The following is a 27,633-nucleotide window of genomic DNA, read 5'->3' on the forward strand; positions in this document are numbered from 1 at the left end:
CACATCCAGCTCCTGCACCCCTCATGAGCATTAGTGACACCCATAGCTTTTCCACAGCAATCACACCAAGGGTGTATACCAATTTCCAGGGCTTGCTACCTTACCCCATCCAGATCTGCTCCTCAGTGTGGGGCTTCTCACAGAAGTCATCATTTGGAGACCAGCTCCTCATAGCTGCTTGCTAGACTTTATGGTAATGCACCAAGCTGGGTGACAACGACAGGGGGATGGGCCTCTCCCCTCTCCCAAACAGGGGGACGGGCGAGACCCTCTCCCCCCTCCCAAACAGGGGGACGGGCGAGACCCTCTCCCCCTCCCAAACAGGGGGACGGGCGAGGCCCTCTCCCCCCCAAAACAGGGGCCGACGAGACCCAAGTTGGGGTCTCTTGCTCTAGCTGATATGATGCATGCATGTTTTATGTATCTGGGTACAAATCTCTATTTTTAAACTGGGACAACAAGGATCAAAAACCAATTTGTGCACAATATCTGACTGGTTTTGCAAAACTAGATTAGTGTTGTGAGTTTTAATAAAAAACAAAAACACAACAACAAAAACACCAACTGGGACCGCCAACAAACCATGAGAACAGCGCCCAGAAATGCCTTTTTGGACAGTGGCCGGGCGTGAATTCCACCCTTTATGGTACAGAGCAGCAAAAGCATCAAGCAAATCTCTCTGCTGCTTTGCTACAATGTATCAGTGAGGTCAGGTTTAGCTCCACTGGGGACATTTCAGCTGCAGATCTGCCAGGTTTACTGCCCAGGAATATGAACTAGAATGTGTTCATTCACTGACAACAACCAGAGATCTTAATAGGAGTAGGGAACTGAAACAAAGTTGTTTTTATGGGTTTTTTTTTTTTTAGTTGCAGAACTTTTCATTTAATTTGCAGATTACACAATTTTAACTGGAAAACTCCTTTCAATAACCGTAACATCCACTGACCGCAGCTTGCTGATGGTTTCCACTTAGCAACAGGATTTTTTTTTATCTTAAAGGACGAGGCCAAAGTGCGGCTTTTATGGTCTTTGTAAAGCATTGCAGTGTCGGCCGCTGTCTATATGATGACGCCTCCTCTGATATCTACCTGACAGCGCATCGTCAGCCGGGCCGAAGACTCAAACACAAAAATACAATATTTCCATTTCCTCACTTGGTGCAGACGGCGCAGGCCGAGGGTCTCACAATATCCGCTATTTTCAGAACCCATTTCCAAATGCAATTTTAAATGTAATTAGGCTTCAATCACTGTTTTCCGATCCCCTCCCCCCACGTCCTCACTCGCCCCCAAACGCAGACCTGTGCGGCTCACGCAGCGCCTTTTGTGTTGGATGCATCCTCTGATTGAAGCAGACAGTGAATGTATCATGGAGAGATGTGAAGGGGGCGACGGCCGCTCCGCCACCAACCTGTCATCCCATAATCACCTTCTACTCCAAGTATCCAGCTCATAAATATGCAAGAATGAAGCGACACAAGAAGGGGACCCCGAAAAGTAGTAACTCCAGGCCTTGTACAATATCACATTAATGGACCACTCTTCACAGAGGGGACAACCCAAGGAGGAAAACTCCCAATCACCAAAATAATGGAGGACGAAGAAGGAATTCTCGTAAGTGCTGACTGACAATGAACAACAATGGCCCAAGGGATGAAGACCCCAACAATAGCCAGGAAAGAAAAGGTCAACGTGGAAAAATGGGGGTGAGTGGGGGGGGTGAGTGGGGGGGCACCAGAGCAGGACATTGTCAGTAGTGGGTCGTCAATAGTCAGCACCAGCCGAAGTAGATGGTATGGGGGTCAGCAAAGGAAGGGTTCATCAACAGTGCTAGTGGTACCCAGCAGAGGTAGGAGGGTGCCTATAATGGAGACCATCAAAAAGAGAGGACGTCATCCATAGCCACAGCTGGCCAAAGAAAGAGCCCCTACCTCTATGGTGACGGCAGGCCAAGTAAGTAGGGGAGGGTTGTCTAAGTTGCGGGAACAGCTGGAGGTTCCCATAGCTCTCCACCTGTGACCGCAGGTAACCTGACCTCAATGAACTCTGAGTGTGACCCCATTTCCAGTGAAGTCACTAAGTTTAATGAAGTCACCTGAGGTCAAGGGACCTGCAGTCACAGGTGGAGGGCCGTGGGAACCTCCAGCTGTGCCCTTAACTTACCCGAGTGACATTACCACTGATCACTGCTCAGTCTCTACCTGAAGTCCACAGCGAGCAGTCATGTACCATGATCGCACACTTTGCCTTCAGTAATGTAGCTGAGCTGGAATCCTTGTGGGACCTCGTGTGGATTACGTTGGACCTGTGTGTTTGGGGGGGGGGGGGGTTAATAAAGTGGTGAAAGAGGATGGTTTTTTTGTCTTATATTTCAAATAAAGGCTTTTTTCGGTGTTTATTTCTGTTCACTTACAGATTAATGATGAGGAGGAGTCTCACAGACCCTTCCTATTAGTAATCTATGGCTTACTGGCAGCTGTGGGCTTATTACCCCCACAATCAGTAAGAGCTGGGTAAAGTTCTGGAACTGTTGTATCTAATGGATGCAGCAATCTTATGTGGCTGCAGGCTGCTATTTTTAGGCTGGGGTGGATAATAAGCATGGGTGTCCCCAGCCTGAGAATACCAGCTCCCAGCTGTCAGTCTTAATCATGGCTGAGTATCAAAATTGGGGGAACTGCAAGTTTTTTTAATTTTTTTTTTAACAGATTATAAAAAAAAAAAAAAACAAAAAAAACAAACCACATGCGGTTCCTCTTTTAATACACAGCCAAAAGAAATGCAGAGCTGGGGGCTTCAGCCTGTAGCTGTACGCTTTATCTGTGCTGGGTATTGTAATTGGGGGGGACCCTACAACAAATATTTTATTTTTATACCACGATAGAGGCTGAGCTGTCAGAGGCTGGGGACACATCTGACCGCAAGCAATCACAGACGCTGTTACAGCCGCAGCTCGGTAAGTATGGCACCTGCTCCCCTTGTCCCTTCTACCACCATTTTTAATATCCGTACTCTGGTCCCTATAGACATATATGGGGATCGGCGTCCAACCAGATATCAGAGATTAATACCTTTGGGGGTTTTTTAACCCGTTTAGTCCTGCCGATCCCGTTATCTGGGAGTCCGCCCATCACTAGTGAATACCCAAGGGGGAGGGGGGTCATCAGTCAAATGTATCTGTACACACTCCTGTAGACTACTATGTCCGGTATTTCGGTTCACAGCGGCTAACACGCTTTTTTTAGGCTCTTGAACGCCAATTTCTGCAGTGATTCACCACTGCGGCCATTTCATTGTATACTTATGCCGATTTGCTATGCAGGAGTCTGGGAAAGCTGGGTGGCACACAGGTTTGTTTTTCCAGCTCTCACATGGGCTATATCTGACATTTCCTTTGCGCACCGACATCCTGAGCGCTTGTTCTTGTACCACTAGATTTGCCGTTCAGGAGTCTCGGAAAGCAAAGTGCCGACACTGTCCCGGTGATTCCAGGTATTCGGGATTAGCGGAGTATTACACACACTGTACGCAGAGCGCAGGCGGCCGCCGCTCTCAGGCTGGGGACGTTCCCCTCCGTGGAATGTGCTGAAATGAAAAGAGCCTGGCTTGTGATGCGGACCACCCAGAGCGGGAACATTCAGCCCCACTCACCACACCAGCAGCTGCACCGCAAACCCTTGGCCCACCGTGTTACGCAGCGACCGGCGTCACTTGCCGCCATCGCTGCGGCTTGGAAGGAGACCAACTTCGCCCGAAAAGTAAATATCATAGAGGAAGCGCCGTAGGACGAGGAGAGGACCTGCAGCGCTGCCGAGCGGCAAACATCCCCGACACGCGAGGAGCACCGCTTCACATACCGACCGAGAACCCGCTCTCATGGTACTGATCCGCTATGCTTGCTCTTAAAGGGATGTTCTACAGACATTAAAAAGGTATTTCAACTCAATGTCTCCGATTCATGTAGGTCTGACTCTAGGGACCCCCCATAGAATAAAATAGACTACAGAGTCCAACAGACTCTAAACAGGGCAGTATTGCAGAGCTGCAGTGTAAAGCATGGAGGAAAGTCATATCAGCACAGCGCAGAGGATTTCAGACTTCAATAAATGATGCATCTAAAAAGGTACTTTCACACATGCGTTTTTTTGCAGCCGCAGCAATCCGCCGCTTTGGGAAACCGCGCAATCCGTTAATGGATGTGCGCTGTTTCCCATTGACTTGTATTGATGACACATATCAACGGATGGCCTTGTGTAGTATCCGCCGGCCGACGCTGCATTGCATCCGCCAGGCGGAAAGAAAGCAGAATGTAGCGTTTTTTCGGCGCTTCCCAGAGCGTCAAAAAAAAAAAAAAAAAAAACACAATGTGCTGGATTCCGTCGGCGTCCGTCATTTTTATAATGGAAACCTATGGTGTCAGAATCCGTCATTTGACGGATTATTGTGACGGATCCGTCTTTACACAACTGCACATGCTCAGTTGAGTAAATTGCTGAAAAAAAAGCTACAACTGATTCCATTTTTTGCAGGATCCGTCGCATCAGTCGTGCCACTATATACAACGCATCCGTTACTTCCGTCACACAACGCAATGGATGCCGCACAACGCAAGTGTGAAACTAGTCCTGAACACAATGAGTTCTTACAGAGCAGAGCTGCAGTGTAAAGAATGAAGGACAGGTAAAGTAACAGAAGATTCAGACGACCGTAGACTCCAGCAGGTAGTGCAGTAAGGTTGGAGTCATTGGTCTCAGCCATTTCCTTACAGAGCAGAGCTGCAGTGTAAAGCATGGAGGAAAGTCCACAGAATGGAGGATTTCAGACTTCAACATATGATGCATCTAAGCTTGAACACAAGGAGTCCTTACAGGGCACAGCTGCAGTGTAAAGCATAGAGGAGAGTTCGGAGCAGCAGAAGATTTAGACGACACTAGACTCCAGCAGGTAATACAGTAAGGTTGGAGTCATTGGTCTCAGTCATGTTCTTGTCGCGGGTGGAGGAGGGGACGCTGCACTCTCCCACTGCTCGGGTCCGGCCGTCGCTGCTGCTCGGTGGCTCGAGCGATGGACCGGATCCCGGGGACTCGAGCGGCGCTCCTCGCCCGTGAGTGAAAGGGGATTGGTTTTTGGGATTGTTTATTGTCCGTGACGCCACCCACGGTTGTGGTGATTTTTGGTAACACCACCGCTGCTCTGTATGGGGATCCCGGGAGCGGTGACAGGGAGCAGCAGAGTTGTTAGTTCTCCCCTCCGTGGGTAGGGGGTGGTTGTCCCGGGGACCAGTGATGAGGTGGGTGATGAGGGATGGCAGGGCCGGTGCAGGGCTTGGATAGGTGCAGGGACGCGGGGGCAGCGCTGTGCCTCACAGCACGGTGGTACTCACTCGGTGACACAGTTCTCGGTAAAACACACGGCTGGAAAGACTGTTCCCACGGACGGCTGCTGTTGCTTTTCCCCGGTAGTTAACGGTGACTGTCTCTTTCCCTGCACCTACGTTCACTGTTGGTAGCGATGGATTCCCACCGGTAACCCGCTCCCCGGCTTGGATATGGGCCGGAGGAGCCCCTCTTTGCCCGCAGGCGCTGGCCCTGAGAAACTGGTGCCTTGGCGGTGGCGGTGTCTCTCTCATACGGTTGGACGGTTGCCTTCAATCGGGACTTAGTTGTTTGGAAACCCGGAGGTCCCCTTCACTGACGAATTTGGCAAATTCACGGCGACTCCTAGCCTTGCCGGGGTCCGAAAGGCCCCTGCCAATGGTGCTGGCTTCTCTTCGTATACCGGTCCGGTATCGCCGGGCCACCACCCGTCCACGGTCCTTACGGCAACTCCGATCAGCCTCTCCTGCAGACGGTCACCGCCGTCTGCTGACCTTGCTGTCTCAGTCCGGGGCACACACCCGGACCAACTTCAGGCTCCTCGTTTACTACTTTTCCTCCTACTACTTCAACCTCCACAACTAATCTGCCTGGTTCTTCCCGCCTCCAGGACTGTGAACTCCTCGGTGGGCGGGGCCAACCGCCTGGCCCACCCCCTGGTGTGGACATCAGCCCCTGGAGGAGGGCAACAAGGATTTTTGGGTCTAACTTAGGTGTACCTAACCGGGGTGTAGGGTGTGGTGATGTCATTACCTGTGACCCCTGGCTTGCCCAGGGCGTCACATTCTTTCTAGAGCAGAGCTGCAGTGTAAAGCATGGCAAAGAGACAAAGCAGCAATTTGATCCTGAATTTCAGACAACAGCAGATGCTAAAGGACAAAGCAGCTAAACTAAAGTCACTGTTTCCTAATAGAGAACAGCTGCAGTATAAAGCATGAGATAAAGTAGTGATGAGACAGACCAGCTCTGACAATGCAGTGATCAGAACTGTGTCCTAGTAGAGCAGAGCTGCAGTGTAAAGCATGGAAAAAGGGACAATACCTGTGATGAGACATTAGGTGGGCTTCAGCATGTAGCAGACCCTCAGTAACACCTACTGATATCATTTACAGGCTCTTGTATATTATATTTTCAGGCATTCACCAGTTTGCTGTTCCCTGGTGAGCCCTTATCAGCCCTGCACATAATATCACTAATAATGGCTTTCTAATGTCACAACATTACCGCTGCCGCACTTCACCGCACCGACGCCGATTACAAAGCCATGGCCGATGCTCATTAACCCATTCACGTCCTCACCACTATACATCCTTTTATGAAAACTTCGCACCTATTACAACTCCCACAGGTTGGGGCCTAACTATAGCGGGGGGCAGAGGCCGTGGTGACTGTGGGGGCCAGAAGATCACGTTTACCCATATGGGAAGCCAAAAACTACTAGAGACCATTGATAATGGGGGGCCCTGTTGGAGATTTTGCATTGGGGTCCATGAGCTTCAAGTGACGTCACTCCCCACAGGGCAATAGGAACAGTTTTATTGCCAAACAAACAGATTCAGGGCACCTGAAAAGCTGGGTGACAGCCAGTGTGTTATCCTGCCATATTGATCGTCACCCAGCTTTCCCAGAACCAGATTATCTACAGGCATTATATTGTGGCTTGCTGTCAATAACAGCCAATCAGAGCGCAGGTTTTAGTTTTTCAGTCACTCTGAAACCATGAAAGCTGTTCTGTGATTGGTTGCTACGGGCACAAGCTAGGAATACATACATCTCAAGTTCTCTTAGCAACCAACTACTGTATAGCTTTCATTGTACCATAGCAGCGTGAGAAATGAAAGTAGAGTCCTGATTGGTTGCCATGGGCAACACTATTTTAATAAGCAGGAGTCACCTATAGTGATGAGCGAACCCGTGGATATTCGGGTTCACCAAATCAGCTCAGGGAAAAAAAATAAATAAAAATCAGGTTCGGTCTCTGAACTGGCCATTAAACTTGACCCCGAGCAATAAACCCCATACAAGTCAATGAGGACGAGACATTCAGGGCTGTAAAATGGCCACAGTAAGAGCTAGGGGGCTGCAAACAGAAGTTAAATGGGGGTAATAGCAGGATAGTTTACATACCGTGTTTCCCGGAGGATGACGCTGCAGTCAGACTCTCTTCCAGGCCCGCTAATTAAGATTCATCAATATTCACCGCTTCCCCCGCCCCTCCTGTGTGCCAGTGTCTGTGATTGGTTGCTGACTGCTATACACGCCCCCCACCGTGTACACGTCTGTGATTGGCTGCAGTCAGTTTGCTGTATAGTAGTGGAAAAAAATAAATGAAAAAAAAAAAATTACCTAGGCTCCCGCCATATTTTGATAGCCAGCACGGGTAAAAACAAACAGCTGCAGCCCCCACCTGTGAGCTTTACCGTGGCTGTATATCAAAATAAAAAGGGGGGTGGGGAAGGAAGAAGAAGAAGACGACGACGACGACGGACGTAGGGTCCCCCTCCCACCCACTATTTTTGATATCCAGCCATGATAAAGCAAACAGGTGGGGGCTGGTATTATCAGGATGAAAGGTGACCATGGATATTGCCCCCCCCCAATTTGGTTCACCTGAGGTGAGCTTACCTGCGGTCACAGGTGGAGGGCCATGGGAACCTCCAGCTGTGACCACAGGTTAACTCAGTGATGTCACCGCTCACAGCTGCGGACCAGTCAATGTCTGCCTGAAGCCACAGTGGCCGGTCAGGTTTTCTAATATGCCCGCGTTGCTATTTCAGTGTGTAGCAGAGCCGGGATCGTCGTGGGACTTTGTGTGGATTACATCAGATCTGCAAGGGTGCTATGGAGGGGGGGGGGAATAGCTAGTAAAGGGCTGAAAAAATATGTGTATTTTATTTCAAATAATGGATTTTTTTCTGTGTATGGGTTTGATTTCTCTTCACTAACAGGTTTAATAAGGGGGACGGTCTCATAGACCCCAACCCATTGCTAATTCAGGGCTTGCTGACTGTTGACAAATCATAGCTGTCATTAACCCCTTATGTTACCCCAATTGCCACCGCACCAAGGCAGTCGGGATGAGGTGGTTAAAGCTGCTATTTTTAGGCTGGGGGGGCCCAATGCCTGTAGGTCTTCCCAGGCTGAAAATACCAGCCCCCAGATGTAGTCTTCATTTTTGCTAGGTATCAAAATTGGGGGAGCACAACATTTTACAAAATTATGTAAATAATGGAGTTGCTCTTTTTTTGATACACAGTCAACAACCACCAAGAACAAGAACTGGACGTACAGTCAAAAGTCTGTTCAGCACCAGACACAAGGTGCTCGGTACGGACCCCAAATTTACAGTTTGGGTTCGCTCATCCCTAGTCATCTATCATAAAATGTCTCTGGTATCAATCAATGGCAGTATAGCTTTCATTTTACCTGAACGGTTTGAGAAATAATATTAATAAAAATATACAAATTACCGGTTGCTAAGGGTGCCAGCTTCAAATAAATAGGTTTAATCTACTAATACTGGCATTGCTGCCAACCAATCAGATCACAGCTTTCATTTTAGCACAGTAGTTTGAGAAATGAAAGCTGAACTTTAGTCTTTCTCCATAGCGACCAATTAAAGAGGGAAACTTTTGGCCCATAGCAACCAATCAGAGCGCAGCTTTCTTTTCTCAAACCACTCTGGTACACTGAAAGCTGCGCTGTGATTGGTTGCTATGGCCAAAAAAACAAAAAAAACAAAAAAAAACAAAACGACTTTTATAGAAAGTTTTAATCAATGAGGCCTATTGTTTCTACAGGAAGTCATTAGTCAGAAAGAAAAGTAATTAACTTTTTGGCTCTTTTTTCTTTACCCCAGAAATGATGGGCCGCCGGCTCGAAAATAAACTGCGCTATCTTCCACCAGAGTCAATTATGGCGGGCCTTTGTGCCGCACGTTCATGCACAATGCGAGACGGAATAATCATCTGACTGAAAATGAAATGTTCCATCCGGATCCGTCTGAAGCCTTTAATTACATGAGAGGAACTCGCTTTCGCTGAAGTGATTAGGAGGAGGTGAGGTCAGGTGACGCGGGGCGGCCGCGGATCGCAGCTGCACCCGCTAATGCCGAAGAAACGCAAGGAAGGGAATGAAGCCAGGGATTTTTATTTTACATTAGCTACAAGTCGGGGTAAAATTCAACATTTTCCACTTCGAAAAACAATCACTTTTGCAGTTTACTGCTTATTAAAATTTGCAACCGTTTTTGAAATCAACACTTTATTTTGTTTACAATTCATTGCTGAGGAGACCGACCACCGCTGTTGTCCAGCTTGTAAGCGCTGCTCTGAAGCTGCCTTGGAATAGGACGTGCACTCCAGCGATCCTCATCATAAGTTACCAGTACTGAGCACCCGAGCGTGGTAGTGCCCGCTCATCACTAGTTACCAGTACTGAGTCCCCGAGCATGGTAGTGCCCGCTCATCACTAGTTACCAGTACTGAGCACCCGAGCATGGTAGTGCTCGCTCATCACTAGTTACCAGTACTGAGCACCCGAGCATGGTAGTGCCCGCTCATCACTAGTTACCAGTACTGAGCACCCGAGCATGGTAGTGCCCGCTCATCACTAGTTACCAGTACTGAGCACCCGAGCATGGTAGTGCCCGCTCATCACTAGTTACCAGTACTGAGCACCCGAGCATGGTAGTGCCTGCTCATCACTAGTTACCAGTACTGAGCACCCGAGCATGGTAGTGCCCGCTCATCACTAGTTACCAGTACTGAGCACCTGAGCATGGTAGTGCTCGCTCATCACTAGTTACCAGTACTGAGCACCCGAGCATGGTAGTGCCCGCTCATCACTAGTTACCAGTACTGAGCACCTGAGCATGGTAGTGCTCGCTCATCACTAGTTACCAGTACTAAGCACCCGAGCATGGTAGTGCCCGCTCATCACTAGTTACCAGTACTGAGCACCCGAGCATGGTAGTGCCCGCTCATCACTAGTTACCAGTACTGAGCACCCGAGCATGGTAGTGCTCGCTCATCACTAGTTACCAGTACTGAGCACCCGAGCATGGTAGTGCCCGCTCATCACTAGTTACCAGTACTGAGCACCTGAGCATGGTAGTGCCCGCTCATCACTAGTTACCAGTACTGAGCACCCGAGCATGGTAGTGCTCATTCATCACTAGTTACCAGTACAGAGCACCCGAGCATGGTAGTGCCCGCTCATCACTAGTTACCAGTACTGAGCACCTGAGCATGGTAGTGCTCATTCATCACTAGTTACCAGTACTGAGCACCCGAGCATGGTAGTGCCCGCTCATCACTAGTTACCAGTACAGAGCACCCGAGCATGGTAGTGCCCGCTCATCACTAGTTACGAGTACAGAGCACCCGAGCATGGTAGTGCTCGCTCATCACTAGTTACCAGTACTGAGCACCTGAGCATGGTAGTGTCTGCTCATCACTAGTTACCAGTACTGAGCACCCGAGCATGGTAGTGCCCGCTCATCACTAGAAATAAGGAAAAAAAAAATATAAAGTCTGTAGATTAGAACTACCATTTTTGTGTAAAACTGGAGCTTTTCTATAGGCTAATATGCCCCAGCTGCTGCAGAACTTCGAAGAAAGGAAGGATGGAGGCTGAAGAGACACGATTTCAGATCTGAACAAATGCTGCTCGCCAACATGTTCAAAGATTGTAAAAAGCAGGAGGCAGCTCATACAATGACCGACTCCCATCAGGGGGCGTCAAAGAGCACAAGATACCGTATATCGTTCCTCCAACAACAGAGGAAGAATATGAAGCGTGCGCTGCCTGCGGCAAGATGAGACTTCACACTGAAAATAAAGATCTATCAACATTAACAACAAAAACCATCTCTACCCTACAGGTCAGCGATAGTTACTATATGGTTTAGATTGATATGAAGCGAAACCGGAATGGCCCTTTAAATCTGTTCTCCAGCAGTAATGATTCTGCTATTATAGGAGATCCCGATGCTTCACTACGACCCATATGCAAAAAATACAGACAGACGCTGGTAACAGCTTCCTATATTCAGCTTCACTTTTTGCAATTTCCCTTGCAAATCACCTTGTACCTGTGGGCGACTCAGGTCACATAATTGTCTGGGACTAAGAGACACATGAATGCTCATATATAACAGATGTGCAGTGATTTTTTCGGTTTGGATCGCTTATTAAAAAGCATTTGAGCAGATCTCCTCTAAAATCAAACTCACACGGTCTGAAAAATGTTTGGAAAAAAACTTTCCCAAATTATCTGTATAGGAAATCCACATTTGCTGTTGAGTTTTTGTTGCTTTTTTCTTTAAGACTTGGTGAAAAATGCCTGGTGGTTCTATAAAGAAATAAAAACTCTTCCAAAACGCCGGACATGTAGTTTCTACTCTGGAAACTGCAAAAAGACTAAATTGTTCAGATACCGAGGACTCATGCACACTGTGATGATGGGATATTGTGGGTCATGTAGCATTTTGTGTGGTTTCATGTTTTGGGCATGGTGATCTGTCTATTCGATGTATTGTTTATCCTGTCTGCAGGGTTATAACCCCTTGCAGTGCTTCTGTCCCTAGGTGTGGGGGAGGGGGGGCCTGGAATCCACCTAAACGCTGTTTACCTGGGAGATTAGTCAGTCTGTTTGAGAACAGAAGAGTGAAGCAGAAAGATTCATCCTCTGCGGCTCCCCAGAGAGACCTGGACACTTATCGCTTACTGGACTATATTCGTGTTTCTGGACTATTTTTACCCTCTGTATGGTGGATTATGTTATGGACCGTTCGATTTGCTTGGAATAAATGTTCTTTGGATTGTTCCATCATCTCTCGCTCTGTTAATTGTGTGATATGTGAGAAGGACCCCGTCACACAGAAGTGTATGTCAATCGAGCACGGACCGCTAAAGCATGGACCGGCTGCAGCTCTGTGGAACCGAACGTGACAGCTTTGGATATTTCTACGAGGCCACCACGCTCAGATCAGGAGTCCATGCATTGCCATCCAAGATGGGTCCAAAGCCCACAGACGTCTGTATGAGCCCTAAGCCCTAAAAACTTGTGCTTTTTGAACTCCTCCAAAAACTTTTGGTCATGTGCAGACAGTTTCTTTTAAGATATTCAAACATGGCAAATTTTCGAGTGGAAACGGCTGCATTAAACGCTTTATTTCTTTACGGGTTTTTGCAGCACATTTTTGTTACATGGTGCGGTTTTGAAGAGTTTTAGAGCAATTTTTTGTGCAGCCTTCTAATTGGACAATAGCTATTCTGTAGCAGATTCTAATAGGAGACATTTTTATTTTTCAAACCCTAAAGTGAGGGGGGGGGGAACCCCTCAAAATACTAAAAATGCAAAGTGGTTTTACCATAGAAGTGAATGGGAAGAGTCTTTCAAGTCTTTTTTTAACTCACATGTAGTATAAATAGTAGGGAAAGTTATCGAGGTTCTTGAAATACCACCTTTTTTGCTTCCAGTGTACACTAGGGATGAGCGGACTCGTTGAGGTTTGGGTTCACCCGGATTTTAGTTAACAGTTTGGTTTGGGACCAAGGCTTGACCACGGAACCCATATAAGTCAATGGGGACCAGAACTTTGGTGCTGTAAAATGGTCATAGTAAAGGCTAGGGGGCTGGAAAAGGAAGCAAAATGGGGCTAAGAGACGGACAACTGCCCTGTAAATAATTGTGGATAATAAATAATAAAAAAAAAAAAAAAAAAAAAAATTATGACATGGGGTCCCCCCATTTTTGATAACCAACGCTGGTAAAGCAGACAGCTGGGGGCTGGTATTATCAGGCTGGTAAGGGCCAAATAACCATGGACCATCCTAGCCTGATAATACCAGCCCATAGCCACTGCGCTTGTTATCAAAAATAGGAGAGGACACCACGCCATTTTTTTCTGCAGATAAGGCCTCCTTCACACGTCAGTGATTCCGGTCCGCATGACATCCGTTTTCATACATACGAGAGACATGGACATTTGCAGACCCATTAAAATCAGTTGCTGTACGCACACATCCCTGTTTTCTCAAGGATGCGTTTGGTCTACATGGCGACATGTTCCTTTTTGCTCCAGCAGCACACGTGTCACACGGATCACACACTGATGTGATCAGTGTGACAGATAACAGAGAAAACACGTGTCTTTGAAATAAAATGATTTTATATACTCTCCTGTCTGCAGCGCTGCTGTCTCCGGCCACTGCTGTCTCCTGCTTCCAGGCCCGCTCATTAAGCTCATGCATATTCACTGCACCGAGGACTGGAAGCAGCAGCAGCGTCGTCAGAGACAACGTCGCGTCTATACAAAATTCCTGCTGAGTGGTATCATAGATAGCGCATACAGAACACGCACACACACCACGGACCGTGAAAAAAACATGTATTTTTATCACGGACGTGGTAAAGGGGCCTAAAGCAGACAGCTATGGGCTGGTAATAGCAGGCTGGGGAGATCCATGGTTATTTGGCCCTTCCCAACCTGTAGTTGTGTTTTACCTGCGCTGGTTATCAAAAAAGGAAGGGGTGGGGGGGGGAAACATTTTTTATTAGTTTGTTTCCAGCAGCGTTCAGGTATCTTCCAGCTTGTTGATCGGCCATGCAGCAGCCTTTCAACAAGCTTTATTCATCATCCGAACACAGATTTCCTTGAGAAGTCCATGTTTGGGACCGAGCACCAGACACGGGGTGTCCAGTATGAACCCCAAACGTTACAGTTCGGGTTCGCTCACCCCTAGACTACACCTCTGTCATCTTTTGAAGTATTCATCCTATGTGGTTTTCTTTCTGATTTATAAAATCTTCAGAAACAAATTATTTTCACAACTTTTGCAGCAAAATAAAACCCATCCACATTTCCCCCTACATAAAATTACTTGGTGTGCCGAGTTAAGAGGCACAAATATCACAGCATGTGACATGACTGCAGTGCCTATAGGAGCAGTCACCCAGCTTTCCGCAGACCCTGACTGACCGTGCAGAGTTTTACACCGCCCTCCCCTCCTCCGCAGATTCCATCATTGCCCCGCTGCCAAGGAAAATGCTAAAATCATCAGGATTTGCTGACTAGTCGCAGAGTTCACCTCGTCTCCTCCATTTCCCAAGGAAACAGCTGGGATCGGGCGCGAGGCCAAAACTGCTTGGATTTTACAAGAGGCAGTTTCCGGGTAACCTGGGGATCACGAGCGACTCGAGTGCTCAGCCGGATCCGAGAGCAGGATGTGGAGGAGCGCGGATTACGGAGATGGCACCTAATACAAAAGCCTCATCCTGTCATTATCTCAGGCTGCCGGGCATGCTGGGAGTTGTAGTTTCTGCAACACTGGAGAGGCCAACATTGAGGAACTAATTAGAGAAGGAAACTTCAGTAATTAGAAACCTAATATTTCCCACAGCTGAGGGTTTGCTACAATTGCATCCAGACTAGCCAATACTCTGCAGGGTGTGCTACATTCTATCTGCGCTGATACATTGTAACAGTCCAGAGTCCTGACTGTTGAGTGCACAGACTGGATAGAATTGGACCAAAGCCACAATGGAATGACGTATGGACAGTCGGCTTTCCAGTCCTATTTACTTGACAGCAAGCACAGATCTTGAAAGAGGTGAACAATTTAAAACACCAAGAGACTGATTCATCAAACTCATTTTCTGGCGTAAAACAGTTTGAAATGTTGCAAACATTTTGGCCAACTTTTAGTGTTTTTAGGCCTTGTACACACACACACACACACACACACACACACACACACTCTGCAGTTTTTGAAAAAGACACGGAAGGAACCCTAAAGGGCGCACAGACGGAACCCTAAAGGGCGCACAGACGGAACCCTAAAAAGGCGCACAGAAGGAACCCTAAAGGGCGCACAGAAGGAACCCTAAAGGGCGCACAGAAGGAACCCTAAAGGGCGCACAGAAGGAACCCTAAAGGGCGCACAGAAGGAACCCTAAAGGGCGCACAGAAGGAACCCTAAAAAGGCGCACAGAAGGAACCCTAAAGGGCGCACAGAAGGAACCCTAAAGGGCGCACAGAAGGAACCCTAAAGGGCGCACAGAAGGAACCCTAAAGGGCGCACAGAAGGAACCCTAAAGGGCGCACAGAAGGAACCCTAAAGGGCGCACAGAAGGAACCCTAAAGGGCGCACAGAAGGAACCCTAAAGGGCGCACAGAAGGAACCCTAAAGGGCGCACAGAAGGAACCCTAAAAGACGCACAGAAGAACCCTAAAAGACACACAGAAGAACCCTAAAAGACACACAGAAGAACCCTAAAAGACACACAGAAGAACCCTAAAAGACACACAGAAGAACCCTAAAAGACACACAGAAGAAAGCTAAAAACACACAGAAGAAAGCTAAAAACACACAGAAGAAAGCTAAAAACACACAGAAGAAAAAACAAAACCAGATGTGTTTTCTCTGGCAGAAGGTTTGATGCAGAATATTTCTGCACCAAATCTGCAGCGTGTGCACATCGCCTTACACCGGGTCCAACAACTTTTTAAAAAGTGGTTGCGGCCAAGAGCGGCTGCCAAATTCCCCATAATATACGCCACAGAAGTGACCGGGGTACATTTGGTGGCGCACGACAGCGGAAAGATGCACTAAAGTGACTCAGAGGCGCACGTCTGTTTAAGAATCGGTGCATCTTCATCAACGGGGACAAAGAATCAAAACGTTGCACGGACGCCGTGTGTCTGTAGCGGCTACGCCGTCTTTAAGATGGCGACGGGTCCTTTAAATCTTCCGTCGCAGAACGATGACCTTTTGCATAAACACACTTACACTGCGGAGCGTCTCGATAATCAGCCTGCCCTTTAAATAATTCTTTCACCCAGAGACAAAATCCATAGCGAAAAAAGAATGTCTAAAAAGCAGAAAAATAACCTTTTCCTAACATATTTAGCAGGTTCAGAGTGGTACACGATGCCCCCGTTACACAAAGCCCCCGTTACACGGCACCGGCTCTCCATACTGTCACAGAAGCTTCTCCGCATCGCCATGCGTCAGTCTTCACTGCAACTTCTGAATTCTATTCATCAATGAAAACTGCAGCCCATGATGGTCCCCAATCAATACTAGATTTTGGGGCGATTCTTCAGCCGTTCTCTGTAGATATATTATATATATATATGGGAGCGCATCCATGCACGGATATATTTTGGGTGGAAATGTTTCTTTAATAAGTGATGGCGCCCCAGGCTTTTATAATTAAACTGTAATCGGTTATAAGCCCCCACACAGCGGTGGAGGGCGGGGGTCTCACGCTGCGGCTCCCCCTGAACTTTTCAACCGAGAGAACAAAAACGCCAGAGCCGTAATCTCAGGTCCTCCTCGGGATACGCCGATCAATCCTCGCTAAACACTTTTATTGATGCGCAGTTTAAAGAAGCTTAAGCGGCTGCACATCTGACGGCGCCTCGTCTAACGCCTCTGAGGGATTGTGCACAGGAGCCGCTGCGCAAACACCCCTCGCCAGCACGCACTGCGGTACAGACCGCCAAACCGCGACATCCAAAAAAAGAAAGCGCACCTGCTGCAAAAAAAGCAAAAATACTGAAAATCCCAAATAGCACAAACATCCCCCCCCCTGGGGCCTCAACCCGCTCCACTAGGGGAAGGAGGGAGAACCTGACCTTGGGGCCTCAACCCACTCCATTGGGGGAAGGAGGGAGAATCTGACCTTGGGGCCTCAACCCGCTCCATTGGGGGGGAAGGAGGGAGAATCTGACCTTGGGGCCTCAACCCGCTCCATTGGGGGGAGGAGGGAGAATCTGACCTTGGGGCCTCAACCCGCTCCATTGGGGGGAGGAGGGAGAATCTGACCTTGGGGCCTCAACCCGCTCCATTGGGGGGAGGAGGGAGAATCTGACCTTGGGGCCTCAACCCACTCCATTGGGGGAAGGAGGGAGAATCTGACCTTGGGGCCTCAACCCGCTCCATTGGGGGAAGGAGGGAGAATCTGACCTTGGGGCCTCAACCCGCTCCATTGGGGGGAGGAGGGAGAATCTGACCTTGGGGCCTCAACCCGCTCCATTGGGGGGGAGGAGGGAGAATCTGACCTTGGGGCCTCAACCCGCTCCATTGGGGGGGAGGAGGGAGAATCTGACCTTGGGGCCTCAACCCGCTCCATTGGGGGGGGGGGGAGGGAGAATCTGACCTTGGGGCCTCAACCCGCTCCACTAGGGGAAGGAGGGAGAATCTGACCTTGGGGCCTCAACCCGCTACACGGGGGAAGGAGGGAGAATCTGACCTGGGGCTTCAACCCGCTCCATGGGGGAAGAAGGGAGAATCTGACCTTGGGGTCTCAACCCGCTCCATGGGGGAAGAAGGGAGAATCTGACCTTGGGGCCTCAACCCGCTCCACGGGGGAAGAAGGGAGAATCTGACCTTGGGGCCTCAACCCGCTCCACGGGGGAAGAAGGGAGAATCTGACCTTGGGGTCTCAACCCGCTCCACGGGGGAAGGAGGGAGAATCTGACCTGGGGTGTCACCTGCTCCACAGGGAAGGAGGGAGCATCTTGCCTGGAGCCTCCACTTGAATTCCTTTTTGGGTCTCAGCTGGCCCAAATAAGTAAACCTAGATGAGAACCCCGGGGAGCAGAGACAATGGGTTATTTAAAAAAGGTAGTTTTTCAGCAGGTTTTTGGTATGTAAGCCGAGAGCAGAATGCTATAAAGGGCAGTGTACTTCAACTCCAGTCCTGAAGGGCCAACAACATTGCATGCTATCAGGATTGCTTTAGCATTGCATAGGAGTTTCAATCATCACCTATGCAATACTAAGGAAATCCTGAAAACATGCCCTGTTAGTGGCTCTTCAGGACTGGAATTGGGGAAAACTAATATAAGGTAAGAAAGCCCGATAACAGCAATATATTATTTCCCGGGCTGCTGGATACAGTTTTGATACAAATCACTGTTTTCTTTGGTGTAGATTAGATGTAGTAGAGCTAAGGCTTTTGTGCTGTGTATAGCTCCGCCCACAAACCTGATTGCTTCCAATATACTCAGGAAGCTGCCAAACTGCCAGATTAGCTGGACTGGTCTGCCTGCGAAACCTAGTTCAGTAGTGATGACATCCTGCTGATAAAACACTGATTGTATTGAAACTAAAACAGCCTAATAAGTGACATCCCTGGAATCAGGCTCTCTTGCCCTATAATATGCTGAAAACTTGCTGACAAATTCCCTTTAAAAGGGCCTTAAATGATCCTAGTGCATGTGGTCAGTTTACAAATGGAGGAGTCCATATTATGGTGCCTATATAGCCAGTATTTTCTGTACCATTAGTAAATATGAGTGATTAAACATCTCGCTGAGCTCAGCTGACATCAGGTCTTCACCGTTTGTAAACGACACGTTTATTTTGCAGATAGTTTTCCAGGTTAGTGGCTATAGCCTGCAGTGTAAAGTATGGAGGTTTTCATTCTGGATTCCATGCCGTCATCCAGGGTATTTACTACTTCAACAAAGTTGCAAGTTTTAGTCAGCAGAAGAGTTACAAAAAAAAAAAAAAAAATTATCTACAGTATACAAAAAAAGTGAGTACACCCCTCACATTTTATTATTTCTTTTCCTGGGACAACCCTGTGGATCTGACCTGTGACACAATGTACAGTGTCAGTGCGCAGCTTGTATAACAGTGTGAATAACAGCACACAGCCAGTAATGTCTAAACTGCTGGCAACAAAAGTGAGTACACCCTTAAGTGACAAATTGGCACAATTTGGCCATTTTGATTTTCCCTCCCCGGTGTCATGTGACTCAGTGTTACAAGGTCTCCATTGTGACTGCAGGGGTGTTACATTTGGTGTTCTCTCTCACACACTCTCTCATACTGGTCACTGGAAGATCAGCATGGCTCCTCATGGGAAAGGATTATCTGAGGAGCTGAGAAAAAGAATTGTTGTTCTACATTAAGATGGCCGAGGCTATAAGAAGATTGTCACCAGCCTGACACTGAGCTGCAGGACGATGGCCAAGAACATACAGCGGTATAACCAGACAGGATCCACTCAGAACAGGCCTCACTTTGGCTGACCACAGAAGCCGAGTGCACAAGCTCAGCGTCATATCCAGGTCGTCTGAACGTATGAGTACTGCCAGCATTGCTGCAGAGGTTACAGGGGTGGGGGGTTCCGCCTGTCAGTGCTCAGACAATACGCCACACACTGCCGAGGTTACAGGGGTGGGGGGGGTCTGCCTGTCAGCGCTCAGACCATACGCGGCCCACTGCAGAGGTTGCAAAGCCAGTGGTGCGAGGGGAAGGGGGGGTGCGCCTGTCAGTGCTCAGACTATACGCCGCACACAGCATCACGTTGCTCTGCATGGCTGTTATCCCAGAAGGAAGCCTCTTCTAAAGATGATACACAAGAAAGCCACAAACAATTTTCTGAAGATAAGCAGACTGAGGACATGGATTACTGGAACCGTCCTGGGGTCTGATGAGACCAAGATAAAGTTATTTGGATCAGATGGTGTCAGCGTGTGCGGCGGCTCCAGGTGAGGAGCACAGACAAGTGTGTCCTGCCTACAGTCAGGCATGGTGGTGGAAGGTCATGGTTTGGGGCTGCATGAGTGATGCTAGCTGTGGGGGCTACAGGTCATTGGGGCAACTAAGAATGCCAAAATGTCCTGTGACATACTGAAGCAGAGCAGGATCCCCTCCCTTCATTGTCCAACATAATGACCCCCAAACTCCTCCAAGAACCCCACTGCCTCGCTACAGACACTGAGGGTAAAGGTGCTGGAGCGGCCGAGCGTCTCCAGACCTAAACCCTATGGAGCATCTGTGGAGTCTCCTCAAAACAGATGGTGGAGGAGCGCAAGGTCTGTAACATCCACCAGCTCCGGGATGTCGTCATGGAGGATGAAGAGGATCCAGTGGCTCCTGTGAAGCTCTAGTGACCTCCAGGCCCAAGAGAGGTAAGGCCGTGCTGGAAAATAATGGCCACATTCACACCAAGGGCACAATGTGGCAATTTTCATCACATTTACACTGTTGCACAAGCTGCACACTGACACTGTACATCGTATCAAAGTGTCAGATCTTCAGCGCTGTACCTTGAAAAGAAAATATTTACATATATGTGTGGGGTGTACTCACTTTTGTGACATACTGTACATGATAAATGGATGCAGAGCATGGTCTCCTCCATTCTTTACACTGCAGGCTGCATCCAGAGTAGTGTACAGAACACAAATAAGGTTTATATTTAGACTGCAAATCCTTTTTAATTTAATTCCTAAAGTTTACAGCCTAGAAAGAAAAGGAGGAGGATCACCTGTTCTATTTACAGTGAGGTTTTACATGGGGCTGCCAGTGATCCCGCTGCATGATCTCATGTCTCCAGGCATCGACACTCATCATTTCCATGGAAGAAGTTGCCGTCGGCTCCGGTGAATCACACTTTCCTCCTCCAGCTTCTCTCCCGGGTCCTGATCATACACACCGGCCGCTCTGGTGAGACTACAACTCCCAGCATTGTACGGCCACATTCAGGACACGGGGGGGAGCGGGAGTTTCACATCAGCCACAGAGATACTGTGCACAGATGTCATCGCTGCTGAGTGCATAGGTTTGAGATTGGGCAAATGAATGGTGACCAAATAGCAATATGTCATTCAGGATTCTAGGGAAGTTGGGTGAGTACTATAGAGCATCATTTCTTAAAGGGGTAGTTCTCAAAATAATACAAACCTTGAAATCTGCCTTAATTAAGCATTCAGGAGTTTGGAAAAGCTGGGTGATGGCAGGTACCTCAAAAACTAGAAATGCTGGTGCATTAAATGAGTTCATGTAAAAAGGGCTGACCCTCCCGGAGAGGTTGGGGTGCCTGTCCCTTTAAATATTGGTTCACACTGGGTGCGATCACATGCTTAATACATTCCAAACTCCAAGTGCAATTCTGTTTTTATTTCTCCAGATTTCACACCTCCTCCTCCTCCTGCTGCTGAAATGTGAGGTTCAAAACAGCAGAACAGAGGAAAATCCAGACTCGGACGCCGCTGATCACACATGCAGGGCCCGATTCATCATCTGTGGATTTTTTTTTTACCCTTTTATTCCGCCAGGTTCTTTGCAATGGCACGGTGCTTCATGAATTTTGTAGAAGATAAAAAAATGCTCTTTATTTTTGTCTTTAAGACTAAAGAAACAGAAACGCGTTTCACTGGAATGTCACAAAATTTGGAGTTGATAAATTGTTTACAAACAGAAAAGACACTGCCACATTATGAAGACATAACATAGACTTCAAAAAAGGCGCAAATTAAAACAAGAGTTTGGTGCAAATCAAAAACCAAAGCAAATGCAACAACAGATCCCCCTGTAGAATCTGCTCCAGATTACACCGGATTTCCCCCTGTAGAATCTGCTCCAGATTACACCGGATTTCCCCCTGTAGAATCTGCTCCAGATGTAGAATCTGCTCCGGATTTCCCCCTGTAGAATCTGCTCCAGATGTAGAATCTGCTCCAGATTACACCGGATTTCCCCCTGTAGAATCTGCTCCAGATTACACCAGATTTCCCCCTGTAGAATCTGCTCCAGATTACACCAGATTTCCCCCTGTAGAATCTGCTCCAGATTACACCAGATTTCCCCCTGTAGAATCTGCTCCAGATTACACCAGATTTCCCCCTGTAGAATCTGCTCCAGATTACACCAGATTTCCCCCTGTAGAATCTGCTCCAGATTACACCAGATTTCCCCCTGTAGAATCTGCTCCAGATTACACCAGATTTCCCCCTGTAGAATCTGCTCCAGATTACACCAGATTTCCCCCTGTAGAATCTGCTCCAGATTACACCAGATTTCCCCCTGTAGAATCTGCTCCAGATTACACCAGATTTCCCCCTGTAGAATCTGCTCCAGATTACACCAGATTTCCCCCTGTAGAATCTGCTCCAGATTACACCAGATTTCCCCCTGTAGAATCTGCTCCAGATTACACCAGATTTCCCCCTGTAGAATCTGCTCCAGATTACACCAGATTTCCCCCTGTAAAATCTGCTCCAGATTACACCAGATTTCCCCCTGTAAAATCTGCTCCAGATTACACCAGATTTCCCCCTGTAAAATCTGCTCCAGATTACACCAGATTTCCCCCTGTAGAATCTGCTCCAGATTACACCAGATTTCCCCCTGTAGAATCTGCTCCAGATTACACCAAATTTCCCCCTGTAGAGTCTGCTCCAGATTACACCAAATTTCCCCCTGTAGAGTCTGCTCCAGATTACACCAGATTTCCCCCTGTAGAATCTGCTCCAGATTACACCAGATTCAGCTGCACATTGTAACAGATCACATGTTTATGATACAATGCATCTTCTCACTGTTCTGGCTCCTCCCACAATTCCACCTGGAAGAATTGATCATCCTGACCCTCCTGATTCATGAACAGAACACCAGTAGAAACTGACACTGGAACAGAAGAAACAAGGTGCATGGAGAGGCCCAAGGACAATAGCGGCCGCTGATCTGGGTCACGGGTGGGCGGCATTATATCGCCAAAAAGGTGGTGACCACAGACTGGAGCCACCGAATTCAGCCCCCCCCCACCCCACAGGGCACCACGGTCTGGAGCCATGAAACTCAGCAGCCCCCCGAGCACCACAGTCATGAATCCCAGGTCTGAAAAGATGCATTTATTGGCCAGAAAGAAAACCTTGCCATATACCAGCTAAATGCCCACTTAAAGGGATTGTCCAGCAAATATAAACAACCTCCAGCCCACGCCTAAAACAAAAACAAAAAAAAAAAAAAAACACATACCCCCTAATTTGCCAAAAGCAGTCACATGATACAACAGGTGCCCTCCTCCTGGGCGGCACATCAGCTTTTTCTCAGATGTTTCTGGTGTCACCCAGCTTTCCTACAGTACTGATGGACGTATCACGATTTACCCATCACACCAGCTGTACACCAACCTAGATCACAGCCGCCTTAACATTTATCACACAGCTTTCCCAGATTCCAGAGTGGCAATGAAGCCAATGCCTACTGTGATACCTCCTCTGCTTTTGTACATCTGGAAGCAGAAATGCCATTCTGGACTCTAGGAAAGCTGGGTGAATGACCTGTAATATCACCATGCAGGTTGTCACCCATCCTTCCCTGCCTACAAAAGGCAAGATCACTTACAATCATACACCTTCTGCTCCTACATTGCTTCAGTCTGCACATTCAGGATTGTAGGAAAGCTGGATGACAACTTATGTATGACCATACCGATTATTACCCCAGCGTTCTGGGTTTGAGAAGGCAAAGAAATATTACGATATAGATACATATACACCCTCTGCTCCAACATTACTACAGTCTGACCTATTGAGATTCTAGGAAAGCTGGGTGTATGAGCTATAATATGTCACATCACCCAGCTTTCCCAGGCTTCTGAATACCAAGTCCATTTACATACAAAGTCATACACCTTCTGTTCCTGCATCAATGCAGACTGTCCACATGTATGATTTTGTTTATAGGTAGACTTAGTATTCAGAAGGCAGGGAAAGCTGGGTGATGTGATGTTGTATATACTTATTGGTTACTTATTGTTATGCTCCTACATTGCTTCAGTCTGCACATTCAGGATTGTAGGAAAGCTGGATGACAACTTATGTATGACCATACCGATTATTACCCCAGCGTTCTGGGCTTTGGAATAGCAAATAAATATAGAAATATTAACACCTTAGATGCATTTACACCCTTTGCTAAAACATTACTACAGTCTGGCCTATCTGGATTCTAGGAAAGCTGGGTGTATGAGCTATATGTCACATCACCCAGCTTTCCCCGGCTTCTGAATACAAAGTCCACTTGTATACAAAGTCATACACTTCTGCTCCTGCATCAATGCAGACTGTCCAATTAGTATACGATATAGCCATAAAAGATTGTCACCCAGCTTTGCAGGATCCAGAACGGCTTTGATACGCTTACGTCTGTATGTATAGCTGTCCATTCTGGGTTAGTTGGGTGATTCGCTATATCATGGCAATAGAGAATGTCATTCAGCTTTTCCAGGCCCCTGAATGGAAATTCATCCTACATATGAATGCTGCATCGCTGCAGGCTGCACATGCAGGGCTTTAGGAAAGCTGGATGACAACTTGTATATGAGCTGTAACATGGCCACAAAGGATGTCACCCCGCCATATTATTATTAGGCTTCATCCTCCTCCAAGCAAGCAAAGCCGTGGCGGCAGCCACCTCCGCAGGGCACGGCCCCATCCTGGCAGCATCCTCCCCGCAGCCAGCCTGGCACTGAGCTCTGCAGCGTCACCTTAAATTCTCCCTGGCAGCTTCCATTTTTAGCAGCAGATAATCCCTGCGGAGCACGTGGATCGCCAGCCCTGAAAACAATGGTCCCTGGAGAGAGCACCGCGCACAGTCTATATATATACCCCGTGCCCAGCGGAAGCCCCCCGCCCCAGGTGCACCCCCCGCACAGCCCTGGCATCAGCAGACACCCAGCACCCATCAGATGGCACAAGAAAGCCACAAACACCATAGCGCTCTGCTTGCTGTCAGTGAATGGAAACATTCTCCTCCAGGCGCGGATCCTGCCCTCGCAGCTGAGGTTCTGCTACAATTGCATCTGATGAAGGTTCCGAGCACTGACAATTCTGGAACTTGTGTATCACCCAGAACTGGAGCGGAGCTTCCGATTTATTCCCAGCAGCGTCCACCTTCAAGAAGAACCACAAGTACCAGCAAGTATTACAGCTTCAAAACTAGCCGGGGTGCTACAGATACCAGCAGGTGGGATAACACGATGGACCCGGGGTACTACAAGTATCAGCACGACCTGACAGTGTAAAGGTGGCAACCCCAAAAATCACACCGGGACCTGGAGATCCCAGCAGCTTTAGATCAACCCCTCTGCTGGAGAACTACAAGTAGCAGGAGGCCTAACAGGTGAGGGGCATGCTGGGAGATGTAGTTCCTCCAATTCACCCCTCATCCCTGGAATGTTCTTCCTGGAGATCTACAAATAGCAGCAGTGAGACCAGAGGGAGGAGAAACTACAACTCCCAGCATGCCCTTCTAAGCCGTCAGCCGTCCTGGCACTTATAGTTCCCCCACACTAACAACATGGCAGTGCACCAGCCTTCCTGGCACTTGTAGTTCTCCCGCAATAATAACATGGCAGTGCATCAGCCGTCCTGGCACTTGTAGTTCTCCCGCAATAATAACATGGCAGTGCATCAGCCGTCCTGGCACTTGTAGTTCTGCAGCAGGTATTTATCACTGCAAGGAGAACTACAAGTACCAATAAGACTGACAGCAGATGGGCATACTGGGAGTTGTAGTTCCTATTGCAGCTCAGGTTCAGATGAAACACCTTCCAAGAGATGTGACTGCAGGTGAACTACAAGTACCAGGAAGGCACACTGACACCTCCTGCAGTTCCCTATGCATTACAGGCTGGAGAACTACAAGCACCAGGACACCTCCTGCAGATCCCCATGCACTGCCGCTACAGGCTGGAGAACTACAAGCACCAGGACACCTCCTGCAGATCCCCATGCACCGCCTGTACAGGCTGGAGAACTACAAGTCCCAGGACACCTCCTGCAGATCCCCATGCACTGCCTGTACAGGCTGGAGAACTACAAGCACCAGGACACCTCCTGCAGATCCCCATGCACCGCCTCTACAGGCTGGAGAACTACAAGTCCCAGGACACCTCCTGCAGATCCCCATGCACTGCCTCTACAGGCTGGAGAACTACAAGTCCCAGGACACCTCCTGCAGATCCCCATGCACCGCCTGTACAGGCTGGAGAACTACAAGTCCCAGGACACCTCCTGCAGATCCCCATGCACTGCCTCTACAGGCTGGAGAACTACAAGTCCCAGGACACCTCCTGCAGATCCCCATGCACTGCCTCTACAGGCTGGAGAACTACAAGCACCAGGACACCTCCTGCAGATCCCCATGCACCGCCTCTACAGGCTGGAGAACTACAAGTCCCAGGACACCTCCTGCAGATCCCCATGCACTGCCTCTACAGGCTGGAGAACTACAAGTCCCAGGCAGGCTGGAGGGGCTGAGCAGTGTGTGAGCGGGCGCGGCCGGGCTGGCTGGCGGCTACGGTCCCGGGGTCTGAGGTTTGGGGCCGGCAGTGCCGGCGGCCGGGGATGACACTTACCCGTGCAGGTGTCCGGCAGCGCTGGTGCCCGGTGTCCGGGTGTGCGGAGAGCTGCGCTCCGTGTGATCACTGCACCGACCCCGCTGTACTCAGCCAGCAGGCCCCGCCCCGACACTCCGCCCAAACCCCGCCCCCGAACCACGCCCCGCCCCAGGCTCTTAAAGAGACACGCACCCCTATCACTGACACGCCTAAAACCTTAAAGGGACACGCACCTCTGTGGTGATTCCATCCATGTCCTGTCCTCTGCAGCAGCGGGAGTCATCACACTTATCAATGACATTTTTTTCTTTTTTTATTGGCATTTTTTATTTTTCCATCCCCTACAGCTGTACATGGGAGTATTACCTGCAGGATGAGTAGTCGTGGCTGACGCCATTCACCTTATCATATGATGTCTGGAGAATCAAGAAGAAAAATAAAAAGAAAAATGGGGAAAATATGCAATTTCGCCATTTTTTGTAAGTTCTCTTTTTATAGTGTTCATTTTGTGGTTAAAAGGTCCTGGAACACGATCCTCAGCTCAGCTCCATTACAATGATACCACACGTGTGTCATTTATTATTATTTATTCATATTTTAAGAAATAAGGAAATCTGAAATCTGTAAAACAAAATAAGTATTGAACACGCCACCAATTTTCTAACTAAGAAAATTTCTAAAGCTGCTATTGACATGAACTTCTCACCAGATGTCAGTAACAACTCATCCAATCCACACAGACAAGAAATCAAACCATATATGTCCATAAATTATGTGTAATAATGAGAAATCAACCAGGGAAAAAGTATTGAACACATGAATAAAGAGAAATGCAAAATGTCATGGAAAGTCCTGACACCAGCCGAAATCTATTAGTAATTAGAAATCAATCCTGCCACTAAATGAAAAATAGTATCATCTGTTCAATTGATGACCAATAAAAAGATCTCACCACACAAGAAACATCTCATGATGGATAAAACCAGTGAGCTGTCTCAAGACCTTCACACCTTAAGTGTTGTAAAACATACTGATGGCATTGGTTACAGAAGTTTCTAAAGTACTGAAGGCTCCAGTGACTGTTGGGGCCACAATCCGGA

At 48.2% G+C, this 27,633-nt stretch overlaps 1 protein-coding gene across 1 annotated transcript in view; it reads right to left on the reverse strand.

The window, feature by feature from the left end:
• GDPD5 (glycerophosphodiester phosphodiesterase domain containing 5) overlaps window positions 1–26,636 on the reverse strand; it is a 191,017-nt gene extending 164,381 nt beyond the window's left edge. The window contains 1 exon segment of the mRNA XM_075334723.1: window positions 26,552–26,636. The gene's annotated coding sequence lies outside the window, so the exon portion shown is untranslated.
• Window positions 26,637–27,633: the final 997 nt, after the last annotated feature.

This window comes from Anomaloglossus baeobatrachus, chromosome 2 (genome assembly GCF_048569485.1).
Source record: "Anomaloglossus baeobatrachus isolate aAnoBae1 chromosome 2, aAnoBae1.hap1, whole genome shotgun sequence".
In the NCBI taxonomy this organism is placed as follows: Eukaryota; Metazoa; Chordata; class Amphibia; order Anura; family Aromobatidae; genus Anomaloglossus; species Anomaloglossus baeobatrachus.